The following is a 22,969-nucleotide window of genomic DNA, read 5'->3' on the forward strand; positions in this document are numbered from 1 at the left end:
TACAAGTGGGTGATATGTAAGTGACCACCCTCTGCTGATTTCAGGGGTCAAATTTGTGGCCCAAGACTAGTTAACCCTTGCAAAACTACAGCTACTTATTCAAAATAGCAATTTATAAAATGGTGTTTATGCCCACTTTGCCAGTGTATTTCATGCCCAAAACAGCATTGGGCCAAGCAAAATACAAGTGGGTGATATGTAAGTGACCACCCTCTGTTGATTTCAGGGGTAAAATTTGTGGCCCAAAACTATTTAACCCTTGCAAAACTACAGCTACTTATTCAAAATAGCAAAATATGGTGTGTGCCCACTTTGCCAGTGTATTTCATGCCCAAAACAGCGTTGGGCCAAACAAAATACAAATGAGTGATATGTAAGTGACCACCCTCTATTGATTTCAGGTGTCAAATTTGTGGCCCAAGACTAGTTAATCCTTGCAAAACTACAGCTACTTATTCAAAATGGCAAAATATGGTGTGTGTGTGCCCACTTTGCCAGTGTATTTCATGCCCAAAACAGCATTGGGCCAGGCAAAATACAAGTGGGTCACATGCAAGTGACCACTCTCTGTTGATTTCAGGGGTCAAATTTGTGGCCCAAGACTAGTTAACCCTTGCAAAACTACAGCTACTTATTCAAAATGGCAAAATATGGTGTGTGCCCACTTTGCCAGTGTATTTCATGCCCAAAACAGCGTTGGGCCAAACAAAATACAAATGAGTGATATGTAAGTGACCACCCTCTATTGATTTCAGGTGTCAAATTTGTGGCCCAAGACTAGTTAACCCTTGCAAAACTACAGCTACTTATTCAAAATGGCAAAATATGGTGTGTGTGCCCACTTTGCCAGTGTATTTCATGTCCAAAACAGCGTTGGGCCAAACAAAATACAAGTGGGTGATATGTAAGTGACCACCCTCTGCTGATTTCAGGGGTCAAATTTGTGGCCCAAGACTAGTTAACCCTTGCAAAACTACAGCTACTTATTCAAAATGGCAAAATATGGTGTGTGTGCCCACTTTGCCAGTGTATTTCATGCCCAAAACAGCGTTGGGCCAAACAAAATACAAATGAGTGATATGTAAGTGACCACCCTCTATTGATTTCAGGTGTCAAATTTGTGGCCCAAGACTAGTTAACCCTTGCAAAACTACAGCTACTTATTCAAAATGGCAAAATATGGTGTGTGTGCCCACTTTGCCAGTGTATTTCATGCCCAAAACGGAGTTGGGCCAAACAAAATACAAGTGGGTGATATGTAAGTGACCACCCTCTGCTGATTTCAGGGGTCAAATTTGTGGCCCAAGACTAGTTAACCCTTGCAAAACTACAGCTACTTATTCAAAATGGCAAAATATGGTGTGTGTGCCCACTTTGCCAGTGTATTTCATGCCCAAAACAGCATTGGGCCAGGCAAAATACAAGTGGGTCACATGCAAGTGACCACTCTCTGTTGATTTCAGGGGTCAAATTTGTGGCCCAAGACTAGTTAACCCTTGCAAAACTACAGCTACTTATTCAAAATGGCAAAATATGCTGTGTGTGCCCACTTTGCCAGTGTATTTCATGCCCAAAACAGCGTTGGGCCAAACAAAATACAAGTGGGTGATATGTAAGTGACCACCCTCTGCTGATTTCATGTGTCAAATTTGTGGCCCAAGACTAGTTAACCCTTGCAAAACTACAGCTACTTATTCAAAATAGCAATTTATAAAATGGTGTTTATGCCCACTTTGCCAGTGTATTTCATGCCCAAAACAGCATTGGGTCAAGCAAAATACAAGTGGGTGATATGTAAGTGACCACCCTCTGTTGATTTCAGGGGTAAAATTTGTGGCCCAAAACTATTTAACCCTTGCAAAACTACAGCTACTTATTCAAAATAGCAAAATATGGTGTGTGCCCACTTTGCCAGTGTATTTCATGCCCAAAACAGCGTTGGGCCAAACAAAATACAAATGAGTGATATGTAAGTGACCACCCTCTATTGATTTCAGGTGTCAAATTTGTGGCCCAAGACTAGTTAACCCTTGCAAAACTACAGCTACTTATTCAAAATGGCAAAATATGGTGTGTGTGCCCACTTTGCCAGTGTATTTTCATGCCCAAAACAGCGTTGGGCCAAACAAAATACAAGTGGGTGATATGTAAGTGACCACCCTCTGCTGATTTCAGGGGTCAAATTTGTGGCCCAAGACTAGTTAACCCTTGCAAAACTACAGCTACTTATTCAAAATGGCAAAATATGGTGTGTGTGTGCCCACTTTGCCAGTGTATTTCATGCCCAAAACAGCATTGGGCCAGGCAAAATACAAGTGGGTCACATGCAAGTGACCACTCTCTGTTGATTTCAGGGGTCAAATTTGTGGCCCAAGACTAGTTAACATTTGCAAAACTACAGCTACTTATTCAAAATGGCAAAATATGCTGTGTGTGCCCACTTTGCCAGTGTATTTCATGCCCAAAACAGCGTTGGGCCAAACAAAATACAAGTGGGTGATATGTAAGTGACCACCCTCTGCTGATTTCATGTGTCAAATTTGTGGCCCAAGACTAGTTAACCCTTGCAAAACTACAGCTACTTATTCAAAATAGCAATTTATAAAATGGTGTTTATGCCCACTTTGCCAGTGTATTTCATGCCCAAAACAGCATTGGGTCAAGCAAAATACAAGTGGGTGATATGTAAGTGACCACACTCTGTTGATTTCAGGGGTAAAATTTGTGGCCCAAAACTATTTAACCCTTGCAAAACTACAGCTACTTATTCAAAATAGCAAAACATGGTGTGTGTGCCCACTTTGCCAGTGTATTTCATGCCCAAAACAGCGTTGGGCCAAACAAAATACAAATGAGTGATATGTAAGTGACCACCCTCTATTGATTTCAGGTGTCAAATTTGTGGCCCAAGACTAGTTAACCCTTGCAAAACTACAGCTACTTATTCAAAATGGCAAAATATGGTGTGTGTGCCCACTTTGCCAGTGTATTTCATGCCCAAAACAGCGTTGGGCCAAACAAAATACAAGTGGGTGATATGTAAGTGACCACCCTCTGCTGATTTCAGGGGTCAAATTTGTGGCCCAAGACTAGTTAACCCTTGCAAAACTACAGCTACTTATTCAAAATGGCAAAATATGGTGTGTGTGTGCCCACTTTGCCAGTGTATTTCATGCCCAAAACAGCGTTGGGCCAAACAAAATACAAATGAGTGATATGTAAGTGACCACCCTCTATTGATTTCAGGTGTCAAATTTGTGGCCCAAGACTAGTTAACCCTTGCAAAACTACAGCTACTTATTCAAAATGGCAAAATATGGTGTGTGTGCCCACTTTGCCAGTGTATTTCATGCCCAAAACAGCGTTGGGCCAAACAAAATACAAGTGGGTGCTATGTAAGTGACCACCCTCTGTTGATTTCAGGTGTCAAATTTGTGGCCCAAGACTAGTTAACCCTTGCAAAACTACAGCTACTTATTCAAAATGGTAAAATATGGTGTGTGTGCCCACTTTGCCAGTGTATTTCATGCCCAAAACAGCATTGAGCCAGGAAAAATACAAGTGGGTCACATGCAAGTGACCACCCTCTGTTGTTTTTGCGGGTCAAATGTGTGGCCCAAGACTGGTTAACCCTTGCAAAACTACAGCTACTTATTCAAAATGGTAAAATATGGTGTGTGTGCCCACTTTGCCAGTGTACTGTATTTCATGCCCAAAACAGCGTTGGGCCAAGCAAAATACAACTGCGTCATATGTAAGTGACCACCCTCTGTTGATTTCAGGTGTCAGATTTGTGGCCCAAGACTGGTTAACCCTTGCAAAACTACAGCTACTTATTCAAAATGGTAAAATATGGTGTGTGTGCCCACTTTGCCAGTGTATTTCATGCCCAAAACAGCGTTGGGCCAAGCATAATACAAGTGGGTCATATGTAAGTGACCACCCTCTGTTGATTTCAGGTGTCAAATTTGTGGCCCAAGACTGGTTAACCCTTGCAAAACTACAGCTACTTATTCAAAATAGCAAAACATGGTGTGTGTGCCCACTTTGCCAGTGTATTTCATGCCCAAAACAGCGTTGGGCCAAGCAAAATACAAGTGGGTCATATGTAACTGACCACCCTCTGTTGATTTCAGGTGTCAAATTTGTGGCCCAAGACTGGTTAACCCTTGCAAAACTACAGCTACTTATTCAAAATGGAAAATATGGTGTGTGTGCCCACTTTGCCAGTGTATTTCATGCCCAAAACAGCGTTGGGCCATGCAAAATACAAGTGGGTCACATGCAAGGGACCCTACTCTGTTGATTTCAGGTGTCAAATTTGTGACAGAAGACTCATTAACCCTTGCGAAACTGAATGATCTGAATAAGAAGCTGGAGTTCGAATAAGAAGTGAATAAGAAGCTGGAGCTTGAATAAGAAGTGAATAAGAAGCTGGCCGAATAAGAAGCTAACTTCAGCCTCGTTTGGGAGCATTCATTTGGTGTGCAAAATTCTAGCCAACCGCAAGGTGTTTCCTGCTCAGTTTGCAACAAGAATATTAGCTGATGTGATTTCCATAGTAGCTTTTTATCTGCACATCACACGTGCCCAAATAGTTCCAACTTTGAAAGTTTCAGGACTGCAGTGCCCTGAATTGAGCAATTATAGTGTCAACAGACTACAGAGCGCTGTATATTGAGGGGATCATAATACTAATTGATAACATAATGAAGTGAAGCAGAAGGTAAAGATGGGCCTGAACAAATTAGCTTACAACCTTTAAGGTATTTGGTAACAACGGATAACATAAAGTAGTGGATTAACATTACTAAACTGCAAGGTTCAGCTGATAATAATTGCTGGTACATCGGTACCAAAGGAAAAACCTCAATACTTTGATATGAAGTTCAGGTGTTGTCCAGGCAATGATACCACTTGCAGAGGGACGTGCGGTGAGGTGAATGGATTAGGAGACACTGGCTGATACCAGAGTCAGATTTACACACAATATATGAGCCCAATTATACCTCTTTTACACTCGCAGGAAAGTTCATTCCCGGGAATGTGTCCCGGTATATTTGCCGGGACACATTCCCGGGAATGACCCTTTCACATTAGCGGGCTGACCCGGCATATTGCCGAGTCAGTGACGTCACCGCCGAGTCTCCCAGAGGCGGTGCTTGGAGATAATCTTCTCCAAGCACCGCCTCCTCCTATGAAGAGAACGGGTGCCGGGTCGCCTTGACCCGGTATACCCGTTTACACTAGCAGCTTCCCGGGACGGTCCCGGGTTCAACCCTGCTCTAGACCTGGGATGAAATCCCGGGATGCTCGTCCCGGGAAATTGTCCCTGTACCCATTTACACTGAGAAAAATCCCGGGATGATGCGCGTTCACGTGCAATATCCCGGGATTTTTCTGCGAGTGTAAAAGTGGTATAATTTATGTGGGCAGTATACACGGGCGCAGCAGTATATACTGCTGGAAATTTGGTGAGTTTTGATCAGAGATGTGCGGAAAAGGTAGTCGGGTGAGACGGTGCCTCACCTGTCGTAGACTTTTTAGGCCAGAGTTTTGTCTGTAAAAATTATTAGAATAATATAAAGACGATTTTTTATTATTATTATTTCTCATACGTCCTAGAGGATGCTGGGAACGATATCAAGACCATGGGGTATAGATGGGATCCGCAGGAGACATGGGCACTCTAAAGACTTTTCATTGGGTGCGAACTGGCTCCTCCCTCTATGCCCCTCCTCCAGACCTCAGTTTTAGAAATGTGCCCAGGTCGACTGGATGCACTCTGAGGAGCTCTACTGAGTTTCTCTAAAAAGACTTATGTTAGGTTTGTTATTTTCAGGGAGAACTGCTGGCAACAGACTCCCTGCTTCGTGGGACTGAGGGGGCAGAAGTAGGAACCAACTTCCTGAAGAGTTTCATGGCTCTGCTTCTGGCTGACAGGACACCATTAGCTCCTGAAGGGTACTGAACGCTAGACGTGCCTAGATGCTCACTCCCACAGCACGCCGTCACCCCCCTCACAGAGTCAGAAGACAGGTGAGTAGAAGAAGACAGATCTTCTATCAAGAAAAGTGACGGCTGAGGTACAGCACGGCTGGCGGGAGCGCAGCGCGCCATTGCTGCCCACGCACACAGGCACTGCAGGGCGCGCGGGGGGGGGGGGGTGCCATGGGCAGCAAAAACACCTCTATAAACTGGCAAAAATGGGGCATAAGATGCCCAGGCACAGCCCTACCCCCGCCAGTATAAATATTATGAAAAGTTTCTGAGGTAAAAAGAGCGGCGCTTCTTCCTCAGGCAGCCAGCACACTGCTCAGTGCCATGTTCTCTCTCCTCAGGCTGCAGAGAAATCGCTGGTCCTCCTTCACTTCTGACTACAAGTATCAGGGTGCAGAACGGGGGGGGGGGGGGGGGGGCACAAGCGAATTTGGTGCTTTACAAGTGTGTTTTACTGTGTAAAAAGCGCTGCATGTCAGTGGGCATTCTGTGTTCACAGGCATTAGATACTGGCGCTGGGGTTGTGAACTGGCTGCTCCTAAACTGTGTCCCTCTGACAGATTTTACTGTGGGTCTGTCCCCTAATAAGTCCCAGTGTGTCTGTGTGTGTTGTACACGTGTGTAAGACATGTCAGAAGCAGGGAGTTCCTCCCCGGAGGAAACCATTTTAGGGACACAGAAGTGTAATGTGATGACGCTGCCGGCACACCAAGAGCCTGCATGGGTGAAAGAAATACGTGATAGTATGCATCATATCAATAGGAGATTAGATAAGTCTGAATCTCATGCTGAGTGCTGGAGAAAATCTGTGGAGGATGTGATATTTCAGGGCTCTGTTCTTCCATCCGGAGGCGACCCCTATGGGTCACATAAGAGACCATTTGCAAATATTGTGAATACGATACCGACATGGACACTGATTCTTGTGTCGACGATAGTGACTCCAGGGAAATAGATCATAAATTGGCAAAAAATATACAATATATGATTGTGGCTATAAGGGAAGTTCTGGAAGTCATGGAAGCCACTCCTGTACCTCAGGAGAAGGCTTATTTCTATAAAGAAAAGAAATCTAAGGTCACTTTCCCTCCTTCCCAAGAGCTTAATACACTCTTTGAAGGGATGTAAATAAATTTCGTATTCCCAAGAGAATTCAGATAGCTTATCCTTTCCCAGTGGAGGACAGGAAAAAATGGGAGTCACCCCCTGTGTTAGACAGTGCACTGTCCAGGTTGACAAAGAAGGTCATTCTCCCTGCACCTGGCACGGCTTCACTAAAAGAGCCGGCAGACCGAAAGATGGAAACTACATTGAAATCGATTTATGTTTCCAATGGTACGCTGCTCAGGCCCACAATTGCTTGCGCGTGGGTGAGTCGCGCTATTGATAAATGGTCAGAAAGCGTGTCGTCAGAAATTGACACGGTTGTTAAAGATGTGATACTCCTTAAGTTAGGGAATATCAAAGACGCTGCCGCATACATGCTAGAAGCGATGAAAGATATTGAACTCTTGTTCACAAGCCGCTACCATGGCAGTATCGGCTCGGTGGGCGTTGTGGATTCGCCAGTGGAACGCGGATGCAGATTCCAAAAGAAATATGGAGGCTCTCCCATATAAAGGTGAGGCCTTATTTGGCGATGGACTGGATGCGTTAGTCTCGGCGGCTACCGCAGGTAAGTCAACATTTTTGCCCTCTGCGCCTGCACCGGCAAAAAAGACATCACCCGCACATGCAGTCCTTTCGGCCCAATAAATACAAAAAAGCGAGAGGTTCCGCCTTCTTTGTGGGTAGGGTAAGGGTAAAGGGAAAGATGTTCACAGCAGCTTCAGGTTCCCAGGAGCAGAGGTCTACCCCTACTTCTGGCAAATCTTCAGCTGGGGCTCCTTTGCGGGAGGCCGCTCGGGTGGGGGCACGTCTCAAACTGTTCAGCCAAGGTTGGATTCTGTCTGACCTGGATCCCTGGGTGTTGCAAATAGTGTCCCAGGGATACAAGCTGGAGTTTCAAAACGTTTCCCCATGCCGATTTTTCAAATCGAGCTTGCCAGCTTCTCTTCCAGAAAGGGAAGCAGTAACAGCGGCAATCCAAAAATTATGTCAGGATCAGGTCATAGTCCTGGTACCTTTGTCACAACAAGGGGAGGGGTTTTATTCAAGCCTTTTTTGTAGTTCCGAAGCCGGACGGCTCGGTCAGATCGATCCTAAACCTGAAAAATCTGAATCTCTACTTGAAACGATTCAAGTTCTAAATGGAATCACTGAGGGCAGTGATTTCCAGACTGGAGGAGGGGGACTACATGGTGTCGGTAGACATAAAAGATGCTTACCTGCATGCTCCCATTTATCCTCACCAGGCTTATCTGAGATTCGCTGTTCAGGATTGCCATTACCAATTCCAGACGTTACCTTTCGGTCTCTCCACGGCGCCGAGGGTATTCACCAAGGTGATGGCGGAGATGATGGTTCTCCTGCGTCAAAAAGGAGTCAATATAATTCCTTATCTAGACGATCTCCTGATAAAGGCGAGATCCAGGGAGCAGTTGTTACAAAACATCACACTCTCCCTGTCAATACTCCAACAGCACGGTTGGATCATAAATTATCCAAAGTCACAGTTGGAACCAACGACAAGATTGTCTTTTCTCGGGATGATTCTGGACACGGAAGTTCAGAGAGTATTTCTTCCGCTGGAAAAGGCTCTGGAAATCCAGAAAATGGTAAAACAGATATTGAAACCATCGAGTGTGTCGATCCATAAGTGCATTCGGTTGTTGGGGAAGATGGTGGCGGCCTACGAGGCCATACAGTTTGGCAGGTTCCATGCCAGGATATTCCAGTGGAACCTGTTGGACAAGTGGTCGGGATCCCACCTAGACAGGCACCGGAAGATAATCCTGTCGTCAAAAGCCAGGATTTCGCTCCTGTGGTGGCTACACAGTTCTCACCTACTAGAGGGACGCAGGTTCGGGATTCAGGACTGGCTCCTGGTAACCACGGATGCAAGTCTCCGAGGCTGGGGAGCTGTCACTCAAGGAGAAAGCTTCCAGGGAAAATGGTCAAGTCAGGAAGCCTGCCATCACATAAACATGCTGGAATTGAGAGCCATTTACAACGGCCTTCAACAAGCGGTACATCTTCTTCAAGATCATACCGTGCAGATCCAGTCGGACAATGTAACAGCAGTCGCGTACATAAACAGGCAGGGCGAAATGAAAAGCAGAGCGGCAATGGCAGAGGTGACAAAGATCCTCCTCTGGGCAAAAAGACATGCAAAGGCTCTGTCGGCAATTTTCATTCCGGGAGTAGACAACTGGGAAGCAGACTTCCTCAGCAGACACGATCTCCATCCAGGAGAGTGGGGCCTACACCAAGAAGTCTTCACAGAGGTGACAAGTCTTTGGGGAGTTCCTCAAGTAGACATGATGGCATCTCATCTCAACAAGAAGCTTCAGAAATATTGTTCCAGGTCGAGAGACCCTCAAGCAATAGCAGTGGATGCGCTGGTGGCCCAGTGGGTGTTCCGGTTGGTGTATGTCTTCCCTCCACTTCCGCTGATCCCAAAAGTGCTCAGGATCATAAGAAGAACAAGAGTTCGAGCAATCTTCATTGCCCCAGACTGGCCAAGGAATGCTTGGTACCCAGATCTTCAGGAGTTGCTCATAGAAGATCCTCTGCCTCTTCCTCTTCGCGAGGACCTGCTGCAGCAGGGGCCGTGCGTGTATCAAGACTTACCGCGGCTACGTTTGACGGCATGGCTGCTGAGCGCCGGATCCTAGCCCGAAAGGGTATTCCCAAGGAAGTCATCCCCACCCTTATTCAGGCCAGGAAAGGAGTAACGTCGAAACATTACCACCGTATTTGGAGAAAATGTGTCTTGGTGTGGATCCAAGAAGGCTCCTACGGAAGAGTTTGAGTTGGGACGTTTTCTCCATTTTCTGCAGGCTGGTGTGGAGGCGGGCCTACGATTGGGATCAATCAAGGTCCAGATTTTGGCCTTTTCAGTGTTCTTCCAAAAACAATTGGCCTCTCTTCCAGAGGTTCAGACCTTCGTGAAAGCGGTTCTGCACATCCAGCCTCCATTTGTGCCTCCAGTGGCACCATGGGACCTTAACATGGTGTTGCAGTTCCTTCAATCAGATTGGTTTGAGCCTCTACAAGAGATAGAGTTGAAGTTTCTCACTTGGAAAGTGGTGATGCTTTTGGCATTGGCATCCGCGCGGCGGGTGTCTGAATTGGGGGCCTTGTCTCACAAGAGCCCTTACCTGATCTTCCATGAAGATAGGGCAGAGTTGAGGACTCGTCAACATTTTCTTCCGAAGGTGGTTTCATCTTTCCACATAAACCAACCTATTGTGGTGCCAGTAGTTACTGACACGTTCACTGAGTCAAAGTCTCTAGGTGTGGTTAGGGCTTTGAAGATTTATGTCGCTAGAACAGCTCGCAACAAGATTGGGTGTCCTGATTCCAAGCAGACTATTGCGCGTTGGATCAGAAGTACGATTCAGCACGCTCATACTACGGCTGGATTGCCATTACCGACGTCGGTGAAGGCCCATTCCACTAGGAAGGTGGGCTCATCCTGGGCGGCTGCCCGGGGGGTCTCGGCATTGCAACTTTGCCGAGCAGCTACTTGGTCAGGGTCAAACACATTTGCTAAATTCTACAAGTTTGACACCTTGGCCGATGAAGACCTCAAGTTCGGTCAATCGGTGCTGCAGGATCATCCGCACTCTCCCGCCCGTACTGGAGCTTTGGTATAGACCCCATGGTCTTGATGTCGTTCCCAGCATCCTCTAGGACGTATGAGAAAATAGGATTTTGATACCTACCGGTAAATCCTTTTCTCCTAGTCCGTAGAGGATGCTGGGCGCCCGTCCCAGTGCGTACTTTACCTGCAGTTTAGTTATTAGAATTACACAAGTTGTGTTATCTTAGTTTTCAGCATGTTGCTGCAATTGATTCATGCCTGTTGGCGTGTGTTATGTTGAATGCCATGTGTGCGGCATGGTTGAGGGTGTGAGTTGGTAGATATCTCACCACTAGTTTGTCACGATCCGGGTATCTGGACGCCATTATTTACCTTTCAGGTGTCCCCTAAGGCTGGCTCAGCGTCCTAGGCCCGGTTCCCAGCTATGTTGCTAGCATTCATATGTCAAGTCTCATCTTTGCTGATCCGTGGATATTGTCCTTCCAATGCCCGGGCGACTGGCATGGCGTCACCTGCCGGCGGGGTCTCGGGCATCGTCTCCTATTCTCAAGGCACTACAGGGTATGTGGCTCTCGTCACCTACTGCGGCCGCGGCCATCCATGCTGGAGGTTTGAGACGCAAGTCGGTGTTCTCTGTGTTCACCGCCGCCATTACAGAGGAATCTCCATGTGGTGTTACAAACAAGGTTTCCCTCCACTGGCCGGTATGGGCGCAGCCATCTTAGTTCTAGTCACATGATCCTGACCTCCAATCCATAGCTCCGCTGAAGTCTGCCTAATTGCTCATCCAATCCCTGCATACCTAAGGGTATAAAGGGATTGAGCCTGCACCAGGAAATCGTCAGTGCTTTGGTTGTCAAACCTTGTTTCCAGTCTCTCTCTCCTGTGGTTGTTTTCATTCCAGGTTTCCAGCTCCTGTTCCAGTTTCCACTAAGAGATCCGCACCAGCTTACCACCTTGCGGTGCAGCCTGACTCTGCAGTCTTCTGTGTTTGCTCCAGCTTCCAGCTATAGTTTTCATCTGCTTCCAGCGGTCAGCTTCCAGCAGTGATCAGCTTCCTTAAAGAGCCGGTGCTTCTCCAGCGGCTACCTGCATACCATCGGTACCTGCACACCATCGGTTCCTATATCCTCGCTCCCTAGCTTCATTCTACTATTTGGCTGGTTCCATCCAGCATCCACTCCATGTTGTAACACCTGGCTGATTCCATCCAGCATCCACAGCAGCTACCTCAACCACAGTGTTACCGGCTTCCAGTGATACATCTGCTGGTGTGTTCCTTGGCTACACTTAATACTACGGACGGGTCTGGTAAGGACATTCCATCTCTGGGACATTAAGAACTGTACCTTTCTACAGCTTACCCGTATGTCCAGGGGTCTGATTAAACCTCCGAAGTTTAGCTTCACCTCAGCCCCTACAACTGAGGCTTCCTCCTGTCAGCGCAGGCCCTCAGTTGTGACATAGTTTAAGTAATTCTTTCCCTCGAAATGTCAGTCTCCCTGGGCACAGTTCCTACAACTGAGGTCTGGAGGAGGGGCATAGAGGGAGGAGCCAGTTCGCACACAATGAAAAGTCTTTAGAGTGCCCATGTCTCCTGCGGATCCCGTCTATACCCCCATGGTCTTGATGTCGTTCCCAGCATCCTCTACGTACTAGGAGAAAAGGATTTACCGGTAGGTATCAAAATCCTATTTATTATTATCCTTTATTTATATGGCGCCACATAATATATTCTTTGTATTTTTCATATACTTTATATAGTCAAAACTCTGGCTTATACTGGAGTATGATAGGAAAGGCTCTGCCTCGCCTAATATAAATATCTAATAATATAGTTGCAAAAAAAATGTACACTGGTCAGTGAGTTACAAAGATTCCTGACCAATATACAATATCCCCTCTAAGCAAGCAAATAAATAAGTAAACATGCTTTCTCATCCCAAAATATTGTATACTTAAAATATATGAAGTTATTGGTAATGATGTATTCTCTGATTTAATTCTAACAACAGTCAAATACTGGCTGATCTCAGGGAGGTGTCCTACAGCAGCGCCCAGGTACTCTAGGCAGAGCCGGATTTAGACCTCACGGGGTCCTAGATACCGTTTTGCTCTTCCACCCTTCTTTTTTAAAAATAAACCATTGGATTTATTTTTGTAGTAGGTGGGGAGTGTACGGTACCGCCACTGCTTAAAAACACTTTGGCCCTTGACAGGTACATATTGCCTTCCAACAACAACAAAAAAAACCACACTGGTGTTGGTAGAAGGATACTCATTATATTATAGCAGTGGTTCTCAAACTCGGTCCTCAGGACCCCACACGGTTCATGTTTTCCATGTCACCCAGCTGCACTGTGTATCACCAGCTGTCATATTTTAAAAATCTACTGGTGACCTACAAAACATGAACCATGTGGGGTCCTGAGGACCGAGTTTGAGAACCTGTGTACTATATCATATAGATTATACCAACAGAAATAACCAAGACATTACAGCACATTTGTAGAGATCCCAATCACAAGTAATTAATTTTGACAGCTTTTGGGGTAATGTGTGAAAGCAGACACAAGGGGAGAAGTTTGTAAAAGCTCCTCATGCTCATTCTGGAGGAGCCAGAGACTGAGCTTGCAGACAAAGCAGGACAAGAGGTCGGTGACTATATATTAGGTACACCCATCCCGGAAACTCTCCAAATGGCTGTTGTGAGGAGAGTTTATCTGACCACATCCAGCTACGTTATCTTACTGTGGGGTGTGCGGAACTCAAAACCTAGCGTGAAATGTTCCATGATCCTGATGGCTCAATCTGGCCATGGTGCTGGCAGTGGCAGCTGTGCTGGGGTTGGGACTGGGGGTGGGCCTTCTGATGCACTGCAGACAGTTGGACTTTTACTACTATTATTACTATTACAAGCCAGCCTTGGAGATGGATCATGGATGTGCCTAGATTGCCTGACTCTGGGGGGAGGGGGGGGGGGGTGTAATGAGAGGAGGCTGTGCTATTGAATGGTCCTTTGTTGGCTTTGGTAAAACTACAAGTCTCAGCATGCTCTACCAGTCAATCAAGCCATGCCGGGACTTAGGAGCTGAAAAGTTATAGGTTGAATAAAGTATATTTAATGCTGCAAAGAGTTTTGCTGTATATTTGTGGGACTCTGCCCCAGGTGCCTATCTCTCTCTCTCTTTCTCTCTCTCTGCCCCAGGTCTCTCTTTTCTAGGAGTGTCTCTCTCTCTTTTCCAGGTGTCTCTCTCCCTGTCCCAGGACTCTCTCTTTCTCTCTGCCCCAAGTCTCTCTCTCTGTCTCAAGTCTCTCACTGCCCCAAGTATCTCTCTCCCTCTCTCTCTCTCTGCCCCAAGTATCTCTCTCTCTCTCTCTGCCCCAAGTATCTCCTATCTCTCTCACTTTGCCCCAAGTATCTCCTATCGCTCTCTGCCCCAAGTATCTCTCTCTCTCTCTCTCTCTCTGCCCCAAGTATCTCTCTCTCTCTGCCCCAAGTATCTCCTATCTCTCTCTCTCTCTCTCTCTCTCTCTGCCCCAAGTATCTCTCTCCCTCTCTCTCTCTCTCTCTCTCTCTCTCTGCCCCAAGTATCTCTCTCTCTCTCTCTCTGCCCCAAGTATCTCTCTCTCTCTCTCTCTCTCTGCCCCAAGTATCTCCTATCTCTCTCTGCCCCAAGTATCTCCTATCTCTCTCTGCCCCAAGTATCTCTCGCTCTCTGCCCCAGGTCTCTCTCTCTGCCCCAGGTCTCTCTCTCTCTCTGCCCCAGGTGTCTCCCCCAGGTCTCTCTCTGTCCCAGGTATCTTTCTACCAGGTCTTTTTCTCTCTGCCCCAGGTCCCTCTCTTTCTCTCCCTATCTCTGCCCCAGGACACTCTCTCTCTCTCTCTCTCTCTCTCTCTCTGCCCCAGGTCTCTCTCTCACTCTTATTCCCAGGTCTCTCTCTGCCCCAGGTTTCTCTTTCTCTCTCTCTCTCTCTCTCTCTCTCTCTCTCTCTCTCTCTCTGCCCCAGGTCTCTCTCTCACTCTTATTCCCAGGTCTCTCTCTGCCCCAGGTTTCTCTTTCTCTCTCTCTCTCTGCCCCATGTGTCTCTCTGCTTCAGTTTCCTCTCTCTCTCTGCCCCAGGTGCCCCTCTCACTCTATCTGTCCTATGCTTCTTTGTCCTCCCGACTGGAGGCTCCTTGCTCTGTATGTCAGGGCTTTTAACAGGACTGACAATTGCTCTGTGTTCCAGTAGGATGTTTGGGTACTATATGTGGCGTGGAGAGGAGCATCATTTATTAATTTGCCCTGGGCGCCATCAACCCTAGTTTCGCCCCTGCATTTACTGTACCCTTGTGGTGGTGCGGAAACTTTATAGCCCATTAAAACTAAAAGATAATAATAATTGTAATTAATGCACAGTACACAAACACGTATCTTTATTACGCCCCTGAAATTAGCTTCACTACATGTCGTATCTCTTCATTTTGTTGGTGTTGCTTATTACTGGCTGATGTCTGAAAGTGGCAGAATATTTTAACCCTGTGCATTAGGTACAGTATCACTATCATTATACTATTAGCAATGTAAAAATTAACCTACATGTGATTGTATATTAACTGAAAGAAAACCAAAAGTCAGTTGTCCTTTTTTTTTTTGTACAAATTTTTATTAAAACTTCACATCACATCCTATACATCAAATGTCTTGTTTCAATTATAAACAATAAATTGGAAAACATCACATCCACAACAGTTTATCAAAGCATTACAGTCATCTTCAATATACCATGTCACAATTACACATGGCAGATTCAAATCAGTATTTAAATCAAACAATAAACCAAATATCCCCTTTATCAGGGACATGGGGAGTCTAGAGTCCGAAGGAGACGCAGTATCCCGGAAAATGTTAACAGTCTGTCTCATACTATTCTTTTTTCTTTAGGGAATTTCTGATCCTCATTTGGAAATCCGCTGGCAGAGTAACAATATCGCTTTCCCAAGAATCAAAATATTTAGATAAAGGAAAAATGTTATCTAAAGACGTCTCCAACCAAATTATTACAAATAGATTATGAAATTTCCCTTTAAAAAGAGGGAGGGTGGATTCGGAAGGATCCATAACTGCTAAATGTTTTTTTTTTCCGAGCTGCCGCACTGATAGCCAAGAGCAAGTTCTAGCATCCCTTGTAACCAAAACCTGTAACCAAAAACCTCGGAGCAATGGACACTACCTGAAACAATGAAACAGGTCTGCATCTGGTGTACGACAATGACGGCACTCACCGGATGCGCACATACAGTACCTGCTGAGTATTGTCTGTGAGGTGAATAATATGCCCCGTGAGTTATGGTCAGAAACATTTCTTGATATTGTGCAGAAGGTTGTAGATGCCATGAATTTATCACCATTTTTTTAGTAAAAACTCGCAAGTAAGTGTCAGAACCTCAGACAACCACTGCGTCATACCCGTCTGAGTAATGGAATGCTCTATGGGGGATTTTAGCAGAGTCCAATATATACATACAGTATGGCTTTCTTCGTGGCTGGCGGAGATCTCAACACCCCATTCAAATCATTAGACCAACCTGTTTCTGATAATGCAGTTAACATAGAACTAACAAGACACTTCTGACGTTGTTTGTTCAGGAGCGGCTTGACAAGAGGAATACGACATTTGAAGCCCATGTCCAGGATCCGTCTGTGTGTGGTGGCTCTTGATGCACTAACTCCAGCCTCAGTCCACTCCTTGTGAAGCTCCCCCACACTTTTGTGCAAACTCGCCTGACCTGAACCCCATAGAGAATCTATGGGGCATTGCCAAGAGAAAGATGAGAGACATGAGACCGAACAATGCAGAAGAGCTGAAGGCCGCTATTGAAGCATCCTGGTCTTCCATAACAACTCAGCAGTGCCACAGGCTGATAGAATCCATGCTACGCCGCATTGAGGCAGTAATTCATGCAAAAGGGGCCCAAACCAAGTACTGAGTACATATGCATGATTATACTGCTCAGAGGGCCGACATTTCTGTATTTAAAATCCTTTTTTTAACGATTTTATGTAATACAGGTTGAGTATCCCTTATCCAAAATGCTCGGGACCAGAGGTATTTTGGATATGGGATTTTTCCGTATTTTGGAATAATTGCATACCATAATGAGATATCATGGTGATGGGACCTAAATCTAAGCACAGAATGCATTTATGTTTCATATACACCTTATACACACAGCCTGAAGGTCATTTTAGCCAATATTTTTTATAACTTTGTGCATTAAACAAATTGTATCTACATTCACACAATTCATTTGTTTCTTATACACCTTATACACAGCCTGAAGGTCATTTAATACAATATTTTTAATAAATTTGTGTATTAAACAAAGTTTGTGTACATTGAGCCATCAAAAAACAAAGGTTTCACTATCTCACTCAAAAAAAGTCCGTATTTCGGAATATTCCGTATTTCGGAATATTTGGATATGGGATACTCAACCTGTATTCAAATTTTCTGAGATTATGGATTTGGAGTTTTCTTAAAATGTAAGCCACAATCATCAAAATTATAACAAATAAAGGCTTGAAATATCTCACTTTGCATGTAATAAGTCTCTATAATATTTTAGTTTCACCTTTTAAGTTAAATTAGTGAAATAAATTAACTTTTGCACGATATTCTAATTTTCTGAGTTTCACCTGTGTAAAAGGCATGGAAAAATTGTCATTTTAATTACACTAGCTCTGCCAAGATATGAGAACAACTAGTGGTTCCAACCCTCTAATTCCAAATAAATTGCAATAATTGCTTCTTTTATATTTACCCGGTACAATTCTAAGGGATATTTCAGAAGTTTAATACCGACACAGACAATATGGGATTTTGTCCAGGTTAATGGTAATTGTCTACTCCATGCAGTCCTAGTGACCCCCAATTCCAATTACATACCCACCGATTTAGATAGATTCGCCTCAGATCCTGACACTTTACCAAAATGCTTTAATTAACTTTTTTTTAAATTTGGTTGTGTAAATGTTTGCCTTGTACAAATTGTGGTATAATATATATGTCTGCCCAGATTAAATTATCACTGAATGTAATCGTGCGCATTCTTTATAAAAGTGTGTGTATTTCGCAAGTCTTTCATAATTATCTTAATTCATTACTCTTAAGGACATGGCACAAAGCAAGAGATCAGTAGCATTCCTTCCAAGTCTTCAGCTTCTGTTCTAAGTGGTGTAAATTGCTTTCCCAGTCTCCTCTTCAATACAATACAGGGATTAGGCAATTAATTCATTAATCAGTTAAGCCAGTGGTAAGCACATTATCACACATCAATGTTCCTACTCCACCAATTTGCACCTTATAAATTAGCTAGTTGACAAGGTTTTTCTTTCACTACAACATACTGGGCATTTTTAGGGTTGGATGCATTTAAGCAGTCAATGTACATATGAACAGATAAACACAAGATAAAAATGCTGATTGGCTGTCTGTGCCCGGGGGTCAGCAGCGTCGCTGTGTGTATCACTGCCAGCGCTGCACCAGCCGGGACGCAGCTCTCGGCTTCTCCTTCCTGTATAACCCGCCCCCAGACTCCCATTGGCTAGTAACACACGTTTTATAACCAACAGTAAAGATACTATAAAGCTTATTACTACTCCTTATTACTACTACTTGTTACTCGGTGCTATAAAGAGTATTAACCTGCCCCCACCCCACCCACAGGCAGCAGCCACCGCTGCTTATTATGTATATAGTAAAATGAGTGCCAAGGAACATTGAACAGATTTGCATTCAATCCCAACATTTAAGGGGGGTACTCACGGAGAGATCCATGCTTAAAATCTAAGCAATCTGACTAGATTGCTTAGATTTTAAGCATGGATCACTCGTGTGTAGCCCCTACAGCGATAGCGATGCGCAGCCCCGCGCATCGCTATCGCTGGTGCTAGATTGGCCTGCCGTGCAGGCCAATCTAGCACGTCGCTCATTTCACCCGCTGGGTGAAATGAGCGCGCCCCCCCCTTCTCCCCCTGCAATTTTCTTCTGATTGCACATGTGTCACGATTGCACTGCGCATGGGCCAGGTACCTTAGTGATGCAGTGAAGATGGTGGCAGAAGCTGTGGGGGATGCGGGAACACTAAGGAGAGTCTGCTGGGATCGCTGGACAATGAGGGGGAGGAAAACAGACATCGGGGGTGGGAATGCAGGGAGGGAGAGCAGATGGGTAGTGGAGCTGCTCTCCCTCCCTGTAAAGGGACCGCTCAGATAATGGGGAAAATGTATTATTATTATTATTATCCTTTATTTATATAGTGCCACAAGGGTTCCGCAGCACCCAATTACAGAGTACATAAATAAAATAGGAAAACAATAACTTACAGTTGACAATATACAGATGTGCCCTCATATGTCGTTGCTGTGTACCACGTAGCGGGCGCCATGCAACTCACGCTGGCTCCTTGCACTATAACTCCCGTTATAAGTTGCGTTAAAAATCTAGCGTCACGTTATAATTGTAATGTGCATTCTACTTTCTGTCCACTAGATGTCGCTTTTCCTAAACTGTAAAGCGCATGCCTCAAATAGCCAACGGACCCTTCCTAGCGCTGCCTGCTGATTGGCTTATATTTATTGTGACAATAAAGAGCCATTAATCACTTCCTTTTATAAAAAAAAGTCCCCTTCTACAAAATACAATGCCACGCTGCCGCTCTGTTCACTCAATTCATTTTGTCGTTACGTTGTGTACAAAATCCCGGATTGTATTAGCGTAAACAGCATTAATATTTTGGACAGCGTTTCCGGTTCAGTTGCTTCAAATGGCCAGAAATATTTAATGCACAGTGCCACTGGGTCCCTATCTCATTAATATGACTCCCAGATGGCCTCCATTGCAAAATTCTCTTCTACAGTATTCTATGCCACGCTATGATGAGGCTCTTTTTACACTGTATTGTTCACAATCTAGACAGCTCCCTACACTACATTATGCAACTCAGTGCAGGCTTCTGCACCACCCCCCATTGAACACTCATTAGTATTCTTTCCCACTGAGCTCACTGTATGCCTGTACCAAAGCGGTATCCGTTCAGATGGTCCACCATGTTATGGTCGACAGTCATTAGGTTGACCACTATTGGTCGACATTGACATGGACACATGGTCGACACATGAAAATGGTCGACACATGAAAGGTCGACATGAAAAAGGTCGACATGAGTTTTTTAACTTTTTTTTCTTTTGGGGAACATTTCCATACTTTACGATCCACGTGGACTACGATTGGAACGGTAATCTGTGCCGAGCGAAGCGGTAGCGGAGCGAAGGCACCATGCCCGAAGCATGGCGAGCGAAGCGGTGTACTAATTGGGGTTCCCAGTCACATTACGCAAAAAACAACACCAAAAAAAGTTAAAAAACTCATGTCGACCTTTTCATGTGTCGACCTTTCACGTGTCGACCATGTGTCCATGTTGACCATGTCAATGTCGACCAATAGTGGTCGACCTAATGACTGTCGACCATAACATGGTTGACCATTCATACCGGAACCTACCTAAGCACCTCCCCCAGCCACGTCTGCTGCCCGTTCACGCTAGCTATTGATATTGTTGTTACAGTGTGTATAAAGTCCTGGATTTGATTAGCATAAACAGCATTATTCTCTCAGAAAGCATTCCATTTTAACGTGCTATCAAATACTGTATGACAAAGGATGACCTTCTCTACACAAATTCTGATACAGGTGCATTTGCATTGTGGTCGACCAATAGCAGGGCAGACCCACCGGCAACGCACACAATGGCAATTAGCAGCATTGTCCAAGGTGTCAGCCGCTAAGAGCTCACACAAATGAGTCTTCCTTTTTGAAAATTGGTATCACAGACTTGGTGCACCGCAGACAAGAGTAGCCACACACTTTACAGACACCTCATACTGTATAAATCCACTTTGTAGACACAAGTAGCTATCCATTCTGTGATTCTGCATCTTACACTTGCTACTGGATTCGTCTCTTCGGCCGTATCACCCGTACAAGCCCTTGAGATACACTCTGCCGCTTCTGCTGACTTCAAAGTCAAGTTGTTGCTGCATTCTACTTTTTCTACCATGAACGGTGCCTACAGTATTACTGAACGATCATCTTGCTGGTACAGTAAGTAGAGGTCATTTGTACATTATACAGTATGCCGCTGATATCCGCATTTCTATACACTAATGCTACATCCATTTACCTACAGTATAAACTAGCCCAGTGATTTGTGCAGTGAGCAAATTTGCCATACTCCCTCCCGCTACAGTAGCTAAGGGGTCTATTTATTAAGCCTCAGGTGAAGATAAAGTGGAGGACATAAAGTACCAGCCAATCACCTCCTGTCATTTTTCAAACCCAGCCTGTAACATGGCAGCTAGGATCTGATTGGCTGGTACTTTATCTCCTACCACTTTATTTCCATCCAAGGCTTAGACCCCTAAGCCCCCTGTTGCTACTGCACTGTGTCATACTGTACCTCCCAACATGACCCTCTTCACTGGAGGGACAAAATGCTCAAGTCCTGGACTTCCCTCTTAATTAAAGGTTACCATCACCTGTGGTGAACTACAGTGTAGTTACTGTATTTGAATATGAAGGTGTTTCACCACAGGTGATGGCTATCATTAATTAAGAGGGAAGTCCAGGAACACAGCATTCTGTACATCCTGGAGAGGGTCATGTTGGGAGGGTTCCGGTATGAATGGTCGACCATGTTAAGGTCAACAGTCATTAAGTCGGCCACTATTGGTTGACATTGACATGGTCGATGTGGACAAATAGTCCAGCAACCCCAATCAGTGTACCGCGTCCACTTGCATGGCTCACTTTGCTAGCAATGCTGCAGGCGAGGTGACTCACTCCACTGCCGCTGTGCTCAGCACAGGGTTACTATTCCCAGTCGTAGTCCACGTGGATCTTATAGTATTGAAAAGTAACACATCTAATTAACAAAAAAACACGTTGAACTTTTCATGTGTCGTCCATGTCGACCAAGTCAATGTCGGCCAGTAGTGGTCAACCTTAACATGGTTGACCATCCAAACGGATACCTGTTGTGAAGTATGCAGTATGTCCATGTATTGTTACAGTACCTAGCCCCTGGCCTTGTACACCGCCCATGTCTATGGATGCACGTTTACTGTATGTATTGTAATTTGTCACACCCTAGTGGGAATGACTGTATACTGTATGTGCTGTGTCGCACACACTCCTGGGGGCAGAAGTTTGCCTACTGTATAAACTAGCCCCTTGATTTGTGCATTGATCGGCCATTTATATGTACTGTCGTTTGTCGTACACCCTAGCCAGGGCCAGTTCTAGACCTTGTGGTGCCCAGGGTGAAGATTCCCAGTGGCGCCCCCCAGGTCAAACAGAGTTGGTGTGCGCCAAAGGCGCATGTTGAAAAATAGGGGCCTCAAATAGGGGTACAAGCAGGCCCTCTGGGTGTATATGTAATGTGTTTTAGCTGATTGCTTTAAAAAAACCGGAATGAATCCGCCAACCGTTGTCGGAAAAGTAATGGAGACCATCTGGGAGTCATATTAATGAGAAAGGGACCCAGTGGCACTGTGCATTAAATATTTCTGCCCATTTGAAGCAACTGAACCGGAAATGCTGTCCGAAATATTAATGCTGTTTATGTTAATACAATCCGGGATTTTGTACACAACGTAACGACAAAATTAATTGAGTGAACAGGGCGAAAGCGTGGCATTGTATTTTGTGGAAAGGGATTTTTTTTATAAAGGGAAGAACGTGATTGGCCAGCCTCTCACAGATCACTGCCTACTGCCACAGCATTGTATTCAGCACTGTAGTCTTAACGTGGAGCATTCGCCACACAGCGGTTAAACTGTGTATTACATGGCGTGGGACACAACGCATGCCATAACGTTATGCAACTTGCAATACAGGACCCTAAAGAGTGCGCTATGAGCAACGATGTATGAGGATACATCTCTAGGACAAGTACAGGGTAAATAAACATAACTACATCAGCAGATGACACTGTAATAAGTATCATGTGGCAGAAGACTGCTGGATTTGGTGCAGTTGAAGATTATTAAAGTAAGAAAAAGGATAAGCACATGAGGGAAGAGGGCCCTGCTCGTGAGATCTTACATTCTAAAGGGGAGGGGTAGACAGACATGGGTGATACAGATGGGGTACATAGAGAGCGTGGAACAGAGGGTTAGGATGAGATTTGGCTGGGTTTGGTGAAGAAGTGGGTCT

This window comes from Pseudophryne corroboree, chromosome 5 (genome assembly GCF_028390025.1).
Source record: "Pseudophryne corroboree isolate aPseCor3 chromosome 5, aPseCor3.hap2, whole genome shotgun sequence".
Taxonomy (NCBI): Eukaryota; Metazoa; Chordata; class Amphibia; order Anura; family Myobatrachidae; genus Pseudophryne; species Pseudophryne corroboree.